The following is a 13,281-nucleotide window of genomic DNA, read 5'->3' on the forward strand; positions in this document are numbered from 1 at the left end:
AAATCCATTACAAACTCCTTCCTCTCGAATTTTCTTCCTTCTGCCTTTCTTCATTGTTGTGAAACAAATATCCATATTGACAAGTATCGTGTTTGAACTCACGGTATATGTATAAGCATGTCCATGTCAAACAAACGATCGTAAAACTATACAAAATAGCTGAAGTAGAACAACGTACAACATAAACTACATTTGAATACCCGAATAAGACAGAATTCTCAATAGGCATATTCGTCGCACAATTCCTATTATTATAAGTTGCGGGCGCGAATCTAAATGTCAGGCACGGTGGAGGCAAGACGACATGGGAGGGAAGGAGGTCTGACTGAGATCGAGGGCGCAAAGCAAAGTTTCTAGAGACCCCAGGCCCCCCCCCCACTCCGCCGTGTCTGAATGGTTATGGGGGGTGCAGAGAATGCACACCCCTCGTGAATTTCGAAGTGCCCATAAAAATCAAGTGTGTATACATGTATATATATATATATATATATATATATATATATATATATATATATATATATATATATACCTGTATATATGCGTGTACAGTAAATCGTGCACGTGTGTTATAGACTGGCGAAAGACGTTTTTGGAGATTGAGGGTGTGTGTGTGTGTGTGTGTTGCGTGATGCTCCCTCGGAAAACAACCAATAAAAGAATTGCTTGGAGAAGGGGAGGGGGCGAACCCTAAAATCCACGGAAGAACCCGTTGAGGCCGGTACTTGTACCCAGGATAGGCGTGCGCTACAACAACTTGCTCTGAATGTGCCCCTTAAACAATTTTCCATTCCATTCCAATGGGAAAAATGTCCTGGGTTTCCTCTGATGACTACGAGTTAGCATTACCAAATATTTGACATTCAATAGCCGATGATTAATTAATCAATGTGCTCCAGTGGTGGTGTTAAAAAAAAAAAAAATTGGTATAACGACACCATTAGAGCACATTGATTTGTTAATCATCGGCTATTGGATGTCGAACATTTGGTAATTTTTACATTTTAGGCTTAGAGTTTCCTACCCGCTATGTTTTCCATTAGTAGCAAGGGATATTTTATATGCACCATCCCGCAGACAGATCATATACCACGGCCGTTGATACACCAGTCGTGTTAAAAAAACACAAAAAAAACAACAAAAAACCCCAAACAAACAAACAAACAAACAAAAAACAAACAACCATGAACAAAAAACACAAAACCCTTTATAATTTTTATATACATGTGTATATATACCGTATAAACCTATAAATAACTTATTCGGCTTATAAGTTAGTATTTTAGGTACAAAATGCCGTATAGATAATCATAATGTATATCTTAGGTGCCCATTTTAAACTTTACTTCCACGCCTTTCCTGGAAACAGTCTGCATCTTTCCTTGAGGTACCATACATAGATACGAACATGGCACTAAACGTCTAGAGTCTGTCCCACACCTTTTTCATAAAATAAAATGTACTACAATGTAGTAATATGTAACATAATTATATATTTCTGAGCCGATTGATTTGTAAATTGCACAAACAAATAGTATTTTTTGTTGTTTCCAAAAAACTGTTTCTTTTCTTGTTACGCCAAACCAAACTGAAATTATTTACAGAAACCAGTTTTATAAAATGATGGAAGGACTATAGGGACGTGTAATTCCAAGGACAAAACAAACTGCGTACGAAACGTCCGTTTACCGAGCTTGGCGTAACATGTTGACAACAACAGTTGATCGGTAGAAGTGACCTACTTCAAGGACGTTTGAAGGCCTTTTCAAAATGGAAGTGCTTTGGTGAAAGACGTCGATAACTTGTCATTTTTGTTTGTAAGTTTTCTTGTTTATAATCGCCAAAAATGAGATTTTATTGTTTGGAAATATAGAGATGTATCGATTAATTTCATTAGTTACTTTATGATTGGTGTTAAAATAAATAAATAAAACGCCGTAGTAGTCGAAACTGGACGCCTACACCGGGCCATGTGCATTCAGCATTTATGATGTAACTGCCATAACTGGGGTAATCCAAGTGATATTTTACCTCTGCCTTCGCCGATTTATGACAGGGATGTGATTTTAATATTTTATAATGGCCCGATCACACTGGCCCGAATGCCATTCCGTTTGTTTTCCGAATAGGGATTAGGAATTTGGTAGCCCGAGTACTCTGACTGTAAGAGAGCTAGACGGACATTTGGACATAAACACGCTCTCATTACAGTCAGAGACCAACCTATGTCTTTTTTTGGCAATTCCTGACTACCAAACGGTAGGCAACGAGTCCCGCTCTAATACCACAACAATCCTATGTTTGACGTCAAATACCTTTACATCAATCATTTTCGAGTTAAGTGATACAAAAAAATCCACATATTAATCACTAATACACTTACTACAGAAAGAAACCCGACAGCACCCACATTCAGCTACGCTTCGTGACACTCCGTCGCAACAATTGCAAAGCTCGGCGATCTATTTCGAGACGTAGACCACGTGATCGCGCACTGGGTGATTCCGCCTTGTGCAGCAGTTACAGGGGCCGTCTCATATCAAGCGAAGTTACAACATGGAAGAGTTGGCTAATGCCGTTTTGGATGAATTTGGATTTCATTACGTCATTAAACCAAAACAATTACACATTATTGACTCCATTTTGAATTTGAAGGATACATTTGGGGTGTTATCGACAGGATACGGCAAAAGTATGTGCTACGTACTGCCTCCTCTTATGAGATGACCCCTGTAACTGCTGCACAAGGCGGAATCGCCCAGTCTCGAAATAGATCGCCGAGCTTTACAATTGTTGCGACGGAGTGTCACGAAGCGTAGCTGAATGTGGGTGCTGTCGGGTTTCTTTCTGTAGTAAGTGTATTAGTGATTAATATGTGGATTTTTTTGTATCACTTAACTCGAAAATGATTGATGTAAAGGTATTTGACGTCAAACATAGGATTGTTGTGGTATTAGAGCGGGACTCGTTGCCTACCGTTTGGTAGTCAGGAATTGCCAAAAAAAGACATAGGTTGGTCTCTGACTGTAATGAGAGCGTGTTTATGTCCAAATGTCCGTCTAGCTCTCTTACAGTCAGAGTACTCGGGCTAGGAATTTGGGTGTTCTGGGAGCGAACGGATCATATTCGGGAAGCATTCGGTGTGTTCTAGGAGCATACTGGCTGTTCGGCTCCGTACGGATGCATACGGAACCGCATTCGGTAGCTCCAAAAATTTGTTGTGCATGTTCAAAATAATTTTCATCGACCATCTGAATGTTGCGTCCATGTGTATTCGGGAAGCATTCTAGGAGCATACGGCATGTACGGAAAATGTTCGGGAAGCAAGCGTCTAGTTCTTGGTGCATTCGGAATGAAAATTTGGAGGTGCTGGGTTCCGTATGCTTTCCGAACACCCCGAATGGACCTAGAACATGACGAACGTTTTCAGTATCCTTTCCGGATTTTTTTTCATTTATGCTGCCGAATGTATAACGAATAGCCAGAACCCTTCCAGTATTCTTTCAGAACATTTTCCGAACTGCTCGTACACTTCCAGAATGCACAGTATGTTCCGTATGCTTTCCAAACACCCCGAATGGACATAGAACATGACGAACCCTTTCGGTCCATTCTAGGTCGATTCGCAGTGTTCTGAAAGCGTTCGGAAAGGAAACCTTTCGAAGTCAACATGCGGGAAGTATTCGGTCTATTCTGAAAGCATTCTGAAACCATACTGAAAACATTCGGAAAACAAACGGAAAGCATTCGGTGATACATTGGGGAAAACACATTCGGAGGGACATTCGGCCAGTTTAAAAAATCACACCACTTTCGTATACGGAAAACAAACGGAAGCTCATTCGGGCCAGTGTGATCGCCCCATAAGATTTTAGCTTTTTGTGTGTGTGAAATGATTCTTACAAATGAATGCCTGACTTTTCGCCCCCAAACCAGTTCGTCCCAGTCAATTCGCCACATCGTCACTACGTCCCATAACAGTTTGTCCCCAAAATTATGTCAGTTTGCCCTCGCTTGGAGTTTGGTGTTTCCATTTTTGAATATGCCTAGTCTGGAGGGACATAGTTAGTGTGGTTCTTTCTATGTCCGGATCTTGTTACATTATACCTTATATATGTAGTCTGTATTCAAAACTTGTGCACCATGTTTCAACCGGTTTTTAACCGAAATAGACGCACAAACCAAAAATGTATAACCTACCATACTCACAAAACCCTGATTGAAGTACTTGCATCATTATTAAAAAAAAAAATCTTCAAGGACAGTCCCTTGCTATGGAATCCGGGTCGTTTCGCCCTTATTCCTATTCGACCCCGAGTCGTTTTGCCCTTATTCCCGTTTGCCCCGAGTCATTTCGCCCTTAGATTGAGTCGTTTTGTCCTCCATTATGAGTCATTTCGCCCCTATGTATTGGGGGTGGTACTAGTATGCAAAATTTGGTATATAAAAATAATTTTAACCATAATTTTGTCGTAATAGTCACCTAACAGGCAACAAGGTTGTAGACTTAAACGTAAAGTCTGAAACAAAATGTTGACAACTACAATAAATTGCTCCTACCTTTATTTTTCGTTAGATTTTACTCACATTTTGTCCAGACAGAAATCTTGAAAAAACAATTACAGTGACATGGATTCCACATACTAGGTGATAACCATGTCACATGTATCGACTTCACTGAGATCGCATAGGGCAAAAAGCATGTAATTTTGTGCCGGCTGCCATTTTGACTTTTTATGGAATATTCTACAAGAGGGGTGAAAGGATATGACTTAATCTAACAACTGTTGAATGTAATAACATGTTATGATATAAATGCAATCCCCTGCAAGGCTATATTGTACCAGGAGTAAATATCCCTTCAGATTCTTTAAACTGCTAATTAAGCAGATAATTAATACCCTGCAAGATTCTCTTGTACCCTCAGTTTCTCTGAGCTGCTAATTAAACCAACAATAGACTCGCTCAATGATTACATCTGTATGCGATTTTCTAAGGGGAACTCTTAGTTTGTACCCAAAACGAGTATATTCTCACAAAATCTTTTTAAAACCCCCACAAAACACGCATTATTTTAAAACATTTTAATAACAAAATACGCATTATTTTAATAATACGGACAACAATGCCATATATAGCATACAACAAGCATTTTTTAATTGTAAACTGAAGCAAATGGACCTTTTAATATTTCATCATAAATCTTCCCCACACACACACACACACCACAGCACTTTATAACTAATATGTCCTATCGACAATATCATTGTGTAGGCTAGTCTTTGTATTTATTAATATAAAATACATCAGGCCCGTAGGAACTGGGATGGTGTGAGGGGAGGGGTTCTTTAAAATATTGCACATAATAACATATACATATAAATGGTGTTTATGGTTGATAAAGGGGTACAAATTGATAACCTATATCTGATTTGCAACTAGAGTCACGTAAACAAATTTATTCATCATTCACAAACATAACCATGAGGGCGGAACGACCTGATACCCTCGCCATGTTAAATTTGCTAAGTAGAGGGAAGCAGCTTGCTGTGCAAGTTAAAGGTGACTAAACTCCAACAAGAGCCTTATGTGTTGGAAAGATCCATACCCGGACCACCAACACATACTGACACTTTAAAGGTAGACTAAACTCCAACAAGAGCCTTATGTGTTGGAAAGATGCATACCCGGACCACCAACACATACTGACACTTTAAAGGTAGACTAAACTCCAACAAGAGCCTTATGTGTTGGAAAGATGCATACCCGGACCACCAAAACATACTGACACTTTAAAGGTAGACTAAACTCCAACAAGAGCCTTATGTGTTGGAAAGATGCATACCCGGACCACCAACACATACTGACACTTTAAAGGTAGACTAAACTCCAACAAGAGCCTTATGTGTTGGAAAGATGCATACCCGGACCACCAACACATACTAACACTTTAACAAATGAAAAAGGCGTAATTTTAGAATTAATAAAAAACCGTGATTATTCCTGCTAACTGGGGGCAGCCATTTTGTTTCGTTTTTGTGACGTCCGGTGGTATAGCTTGGGGCGAAGTGACGTCAGCTCCAACTTCTCTGTTATGCACAGTGTAAACAAATGCTCTAATTTACAACAAGGCGCTTCGCTTTCATCAACCTGACTTGTAAAACAACATAAATGACTTGATAGTATAATAAACTATTTAACGAAATATATTTCAATTTGCATCAATATAATGAAATGGAATGCATATTATTAGGCCTATTGGTAGGATACGTTCGAGCAAAAACGACCACTCACGATACCCAAGTAATAATTTTCTTTTCTCTGGGACTACGTAATTGGTCAGTTTTGTGATTTTAGATGGGAAAGTCTACTTAATCAAGGGTTTTACAGAATTACTTACAGTAATAAAGCTGGTAAAGTCCTTTACGATTTGAGGTTATCACATAATACCCTGTGATCTTAATAAAAGAGGCACATCTTTTTAGTGTGTCTAGACACAGTGTCTAGGGACCGTCTAAATATACACCTGCCAATCAAGAACCACAGGTACAGGCCATGGAAAGAAAAGACCAGTTAAACAAGAAAACACTCCCGACTATTATTTCAGTACGTGGGTTAATTTATATACAAAATATAATACAGTTATTTCAACACTGACAATGGTGGTTTATTTTGTATTGAAAAGTAAACCACATATATACACATTGCTGTGTTACTGGGATAGATAATATTACAGAACATTGCGATGCATCCGCAAAAATCAGGTATGTTTTGTTTCTTCAGTTCGAAGATTAATTCCTGATGTGACACGTTAGGTATTACGTAACCACCAGCTCGCCAGAGGGCGTATTCACTGGGATGGTACAAAATGGCTGCGCCCGTTATATATAATAGCCGTCACATTTAACCGTTTTATTAATTAACTATACGATTATACTTGTTGATATTAAGCAGTAATGTGCATTATGTATCATTGAATATGCACACCAGTCCAAAAGCCTTGCTTTAGCATTCATTTAAGAAAAGTATTGACTTAATGCACCCTATTCACTAGAATATGCCTATCACAAAGAAAAAAAAGAAAAATAATTGAGAAACGGACAACGGTAAAGAATTCATCTTGTTACGGGGCTCGAACTTAAGAATTTGTCTTCCACAGCAATTTAAAAACAAATTGCCGTGTGTGAAATGACCCACCGATGGCAAGTTAAAGCCTGCGCATGGCAATTGACTTGTTCAGCGAAAGTTTATTTTGCTGTATGTACATGTGTAGACATATTTTAAATGTAGTAATGTTATATACTGGCTATCTGCGACAAATAATGTACCTTTGTGCCATTGGTGATGCTCCTGACCTACAGCTAGTTATATTTCAATGACCAATGATGGCAATTAAGTTCAAACCCTGCTGTTACCCTCTCCCCCCCCCCCCCCCCCTCCATTATACTGATGTATAAAGAGGGAACCTCACACTAACCCATAACTAATCCTAACTCTAATCTTAAAACTAACCCTAACAGTAAAATATTTTACCCCCTCCCACCCTTCCCCCCCCAAAAAAAGAAGTTAATTTTGACTGTGGAATATCGTTGTGTGTTGGTTGACTCTGTGGAAAGACCTACCCCTTATTTTTCCCCCTCAATATCTGGTACAAAGAAAGTTAGTACGATCTTTTATGTACCAAAATAGTTGAACTGGAGATATTGTCGGTCTGAGATTCACAGGCATTCGTTTTGCAAAACCGATCAAAGTTTTAATATTATTTAAAAAAATTAATGTTTTTCAGTACTTTGCAAATGTAAATCTACATTCCAGGTTTGAAAATTAACATGAAAACCATGGTCGCTAGCAGGGCCAGAATCGTAACTGGCCCTTCTCAAATTCATCAAAATTAGAATTTTCTTTGTTGAATAAAAACCATGTATATAGTCTGTTCGCGCCGAAAGGAAAAATTGGCATGTACTTCATAATGAATGAAGTTAAAATTCATATTAAAAACATATTATTACATTTTAAACCCATACCAACCCAAATAACGTTTTTGAAAAATAAATCCATTATAAATAAAAATATTTCTTTACAAATTACAATTAAATTATACAGATTAAATGTAAAAGATTAAAAGAAAAATGCTAGAACAGCCAATTTATGCAGCTTGACATGCATTGTCTCTGAAGTAATCGATAATGCAGTATAAAGAGACTAAAACCTTAAAAGGTAGAACTGCGCGTTTTTTTAGAAAAATACATGTAGTCTTGGAGTGGCATTCCTCTTTATGGTGATGCACGAGGGATGAACTCTCCAGTAAAGGATTTCCTCGGGAGTGGCTGTCCTCTTTATGGTGATGAACGAGGGATGAACTCTCCAGTAAAGGATTTCTTCGGGAGTGCCTGTCCTATAGACAAGACACAAGATAAAGATTGATGGAATCATCCACTATTTTCCACAAATACCCATTCGACTGCATTGTGCAGAGATACGGCCCTGATCTCGTATTACGGTTTTGTCGTTCAGATTTACCTTGGATGTTCCATCAAGATTTAACCCATGCAGTTTTATAAATATATATATATATACATGTTTGTATATATATATATATATATATTTTTTTTTTTATAAATTTAAACTGAAGTTATTTCGGATGGTATGGGTTTACAATTTAATAAATTACTATGTTTTTATATGAATTTTACATCTTGCATGTCAATTACTAGTAATTGACTTTTAGAATAATCCCTGTAGTAATGGGAAAATGTCATTGTTAGTGAATTAGAACTACAAGATAAATTTTGATTTTGTCCATGAATAAAAATACTAGTAAGCTAACTAAATAGGATTACTTTGTACCATAACATTTAGTAACTAGATAATTATAGCGTATCCACTCCAGTCCATTCCAATAAGCTGACTTTAAAAAAAAAAAAAATTCAAGTGTCTACAATACGTAGAGCTATATGTGTTTACAGCCCCAGACCAAAATTGTAGAAGCTGAGAACGAGTCTGGTCAGTAATGTTCATGTTCAATAATATCGTCTCCTGCCAGAATTATAGTTCGCGCCATTGGTCATTCAATTCAGTTTTAGTGTGTTTTTTTTCTTTTTAAACTGGTATCATACTCGTCAGACTCTAAAATTGATGGTCGCCCAACAGACTACCTTTATAAAATTCTTAGTCTCCCTTAGCCAATAAAGTTTGCGACCGGGCGACTGCTAATTTTCAACCCTGCATTCGTGTAAAATGAACGTCTAAGGTGAAGTTAGATTATATTAGACTTACGCCATAATCCACGGCCATACAACAAGTGGTCACTAAGACACACATGAGACAATAATTATATTTGGATGAGCAAGTGATCTACTTCATGCCAACACTAGTTAGATATTGAGTGAATGTTATGACATGAGCAATATCTTACACTGGTGTGTAAGAAAGAAAGAAATGTTTTATTTAACGATGCACTCAACACATTTTATTTACGGTTATATGGCATCAGACATATGGTTAAGGACCACACAGATTTTGAGAGGAAGCTGTCGCCACTACATGGGCTATTCTTTCCGATTAGCAGCAAGGGATCTTTTATTTGTGCTTCCCACAGGCAGGATAGCACAAACCATGGCCTTTGTTGAACCAGTTATGGATCACTGGTCGGTGCAAGTGGTTTACACCTACTCACTGAGCCTTGCGGAGCACTCACTCAGGGTTTGGAGTCGGTATCTGGATTAAAAATCCCATGCCTCGACTGGGATCCGAACCCAGTACCTACCAACCTGTAAACCGATGGCCTAACCATGACGCCACCTAGGCCGGTAAAGTGTGTAACAAAACCCAGTGGTAAATTTTGTGTGTCCACATAGCTTTATCATGCACTGTTACTGATCAAGTTTGTCTGGGATCGATCGCTGTCGGTCGACACAATGGGCTGTTTCTCGTTCCAGCCAGTGCACCATGACTGGTATATCAAAGGCCATGGTGAGTGCTATCCTGTCTGTGGGATGGTGCATATAAAATATCCCTTGCTACTAATGGAAAAATGTAGTGGATTTCCACTCTAAGAGTATGTCAAAATGACCAAATGTTTGACATCCAATAGCCGATGATTAATAAATCAGTGTGCTCTTGTGTTGTCATTAAACAAAACAAACTTTTTTTTTTTTAATCAAGTCTGACTTTCGTGGTGTTCTGACCATTTTTCACAGAGTTATCGGCCTTGAATTTAGGAGATACAAAAACTTGTTGAGCCTGGTAAGGGTACAAGTATTGCTTTAGCAGTACTCTCAGAATGCGTGTTGTTGAAGTGTTTTATTTGTTTGTTGTTTCAGGAAACAGCATGCCATCAACATGAGTACACCTAAAGTGGCATTCCTCTTCCAGCGAGGATTTTCCAAAGCAGGTCTTCCATTGCTTCGTCTCACCCAGGTAGCCAATGGATTTTATTTCCCATATGTGGTTAAAAATATCTTGGTACATAGGGCTAGCTCTGCCAATCGCCAAATTTGCCAATTGCAAATTGTATTTTAATTTGGCGAAAACAAACTAATAATTAATAATTTATTGGACAATAAGTTTTGCATTTTTTTAGATAATTTGGCTAAATTTTCTGATCACCCAGTGCTAGCCTATATATCAAAGTGATACGTCCCACTTGGAGCGTCAAACAAAAAAGTTGATTTGAGATAAATTAAGATCGATTATGGGTGATGAATCTGATGTTATACTCGCAACCATATCGTATCATGTTTAACTAAACCAGTACAGCACACCGAGTTGTAAATCGTTTGTTATTGAATTTCAAACATTCGGTCATTGTGAGGCTTCAGAGGAAACCTGCTACATTCTTCCATGAGCAGCAAACTCTTTTATATATAAATTTGCCCTTTTACATAGACAGGACAGCACAAACCAGCCTTTAATATGCCACTGACAGCAGGGTTAGCTCTGGCACTTGCCAAATTCTCCAAATGAAAGCAGTTGGCGAATTTTATTTTATTTTGGTGAAAAAATTTCATATAATAGTTGACATTTTTTTAGAAAATAACTGACAATTTCTGCAATGTTTGAAGTTTAATAAACAATTTGGCGAATTGTTTTGTTCACCCAGAGCTAGGCCTAGACAGCTACCCCTAAACTAATATTTGTCACTTCAAGACATGTGTGGCAATGTTCAAATACGCACTGAGTTCTTGTCCTGACAAGTTGAGGCAAGATTGTGAGGTTATTAAAACTGCTGTTGTGTTTGTATTATGCATCATTAGTAAATGAACCGGCCTCGGTGGTGTCGTGGTTAGGCCATCAGTCTACAGGCTGGTAGGTAGTGGGTTCAGATCCCAGTCGAGGCATGGGATTTTTAATCCAGATACCGACTCCAAACCCTGAGTGAGTGCTCCGCAAGGCTCAATGGGTAGGTGTAAACCACTTGCATCGACCAGTGATCCATAACTGGTTCAACAAAGGCCATGGTTTATGCTATCCTGCCTGTGGGAAGCGCAAATAAAAGATCCCTTGCTGCTGATCGGAATGAGTAGCCCATGTAGTGGCGACAGCAGGTTTCCTCTCAATATCTGTGTGGTCCTTAACCATATCATATGTCTGTCGCCAAATAACCGTAAATAAAAAATGTGTTGAGTGCGTCGTTAAAATAAAACATTTCTTTTCATTAGTAAATGATGTTATAATAATAATAATAATAATTTAGTGTGATGAGATTGCAGTTGTAAACCATTCATTCATTCATTCATTCATAGTAAGGGAGTGAAGTAGCAAATAGCACAGATTTATTAATATCCTATCAGTCCAACTGGATGAACTATAGGTTTCATCCAGGGCTAGCTCTGGGTGATCAGAAAATTTCGCCAAATAATCTAAAAAATACCAAACCTATAGCTATTTTCCAACAAAATATAAATTATAACATAATTTTTTTGAAAAATTGAAATAAAATTCGCCAATTCTTGTCAGAATTCACAATTGGCGAATGGCAGAGTTAGCCCTGTAAATTCATCTGTCTGTCTGTCCATCTGTCCTACATATAGCTTTTCGTAAGTTTTTTTGGGTAATGCCTGAAGATGTTGGGATTAAATTTTATATATAGTTTTATCATGTGCTGTTACAGGTAAAGTTTAACAGTCATATCGATTTACCCATTTATCTGAGTTACGGCTGTAGGAGATAAGGACATTATTTGCGCCTGGTAGGAGAAATATATTGCTTTAGCGGTACTGTCAGAATGTTTGTCACAATTTGCATTATGTTGTGACATGATTGCAGGTTTAATTATTCATTCATTTGGGGGTGGGACATATGGTAAATTGCTCGCTCGATGCGTGGTTGGTCTGGGATCGATCCCCGTTGGTGGACCCATTGGGCTATTTCTCGTGCCTGCAACTGGTACATATCAAAGGTTATGGTATGTACTAGTACTACCCTGTCTGTGGGAGTAGAGCCCATGAAGTGGTGACAGCGGGTTTCCTCTCTCAATATCTGTGTGGTCCTTAACCATATGTCTGATGCCATATATCTAAATAAAATGTGTTGAGTGCATCGTTAAATAAAACATTTTTCATTCATTCATTCATTCATTCATTTTATTCATTCATTCATTCATTTGGTCTTTGATTTGATTGCAGGGAGAGAGTGAAGTGGCTATGAGACGTTCCGAAGGCTGGATAATGAAATCGGTCGTGGCACTGTCTCTGTTTGGACTAAGTTTCTCTGTATTTAGCACACGTCAGCTTCGCGAAGACTCGTCTTCTCAAAAACACTTACCTTTCTCCAAATCATGATACTTCTATTAGAGACTTGTGGCCTCATCTTCATGTACTATGTACATGTTTGATACCAGTGATAAACAGTCAAAGAGTTTGCGCACACAAATGTACAGAATAGTTTTATAAGTGATCTTGCATATGAAATCTCTTCTTTTCAAAAGAGAATAATTTTCTTTTGTTGTTTGTTGTTTGTTTCTGTTAATTAGCCCGAACAATGCATTTCTTGTATATATATTTAACAGTGTTTGATATTTCCAATATTTAACAGTGTTGGAATAAACAATAATTTGATGAAGTTTTTTTTTCTTTTTATTCAATTAAAGAATTTTAAAGAAGTTTTTTCGTTTGGAGTTGAGCACATTTTGTTGACACAGTTTTATCAAGTTCAGAGGGGGGTTGGGGTGGGTTATTATTGTTTTTGTCTTAACTTAGGATTCATTTAGGTCATGGAAATTCTGCAAAGTCATGGGATTTGAAAATGTAATTTTGAGAGCCTGGAAAGCGGTGGAATACTGAG

The 13,281-nt window shown here is 37.9% G+C and overlaps 1 long non-coding RNA gene across 1 annotated transcript; it reads left to right on the top strand.

Annotated features, from left to right (window-relative positions):
- The first annotated feature begins 1,672 nt into the window (after nucleotides 1-1,672).
- Nucleotides 1,673-12,937, top strand: LOC121385642. The gene is made up of 3 exons (XR_005959558.1): nucleotides 1,673-1,814; nucleotides 10,320-10,416; nucleotides 12,624-12,937. It is a non-coding gene; the product is annotated as an uncharacterized LOC121385642 (long non-coding RNA).
- Nucleotides 12,938-13,281: the final 344 nt, after the last annotated feature.

The sequence above is a fragment of the Gigantopelta aegis genome, chromosome 11 (genome assembly GCF_016097555.1).
Source record: "Gigantopelta aegis isolate Gae_Host chromosome 11, Gae_host_genome, whole genome shotgun sequence".
NCBI lineage: Eukaryota > Metazoa > Mollusca > Gastropoda > Neomphalida > Peltospiridae > Gigantopelta > Gigantopelta aegis.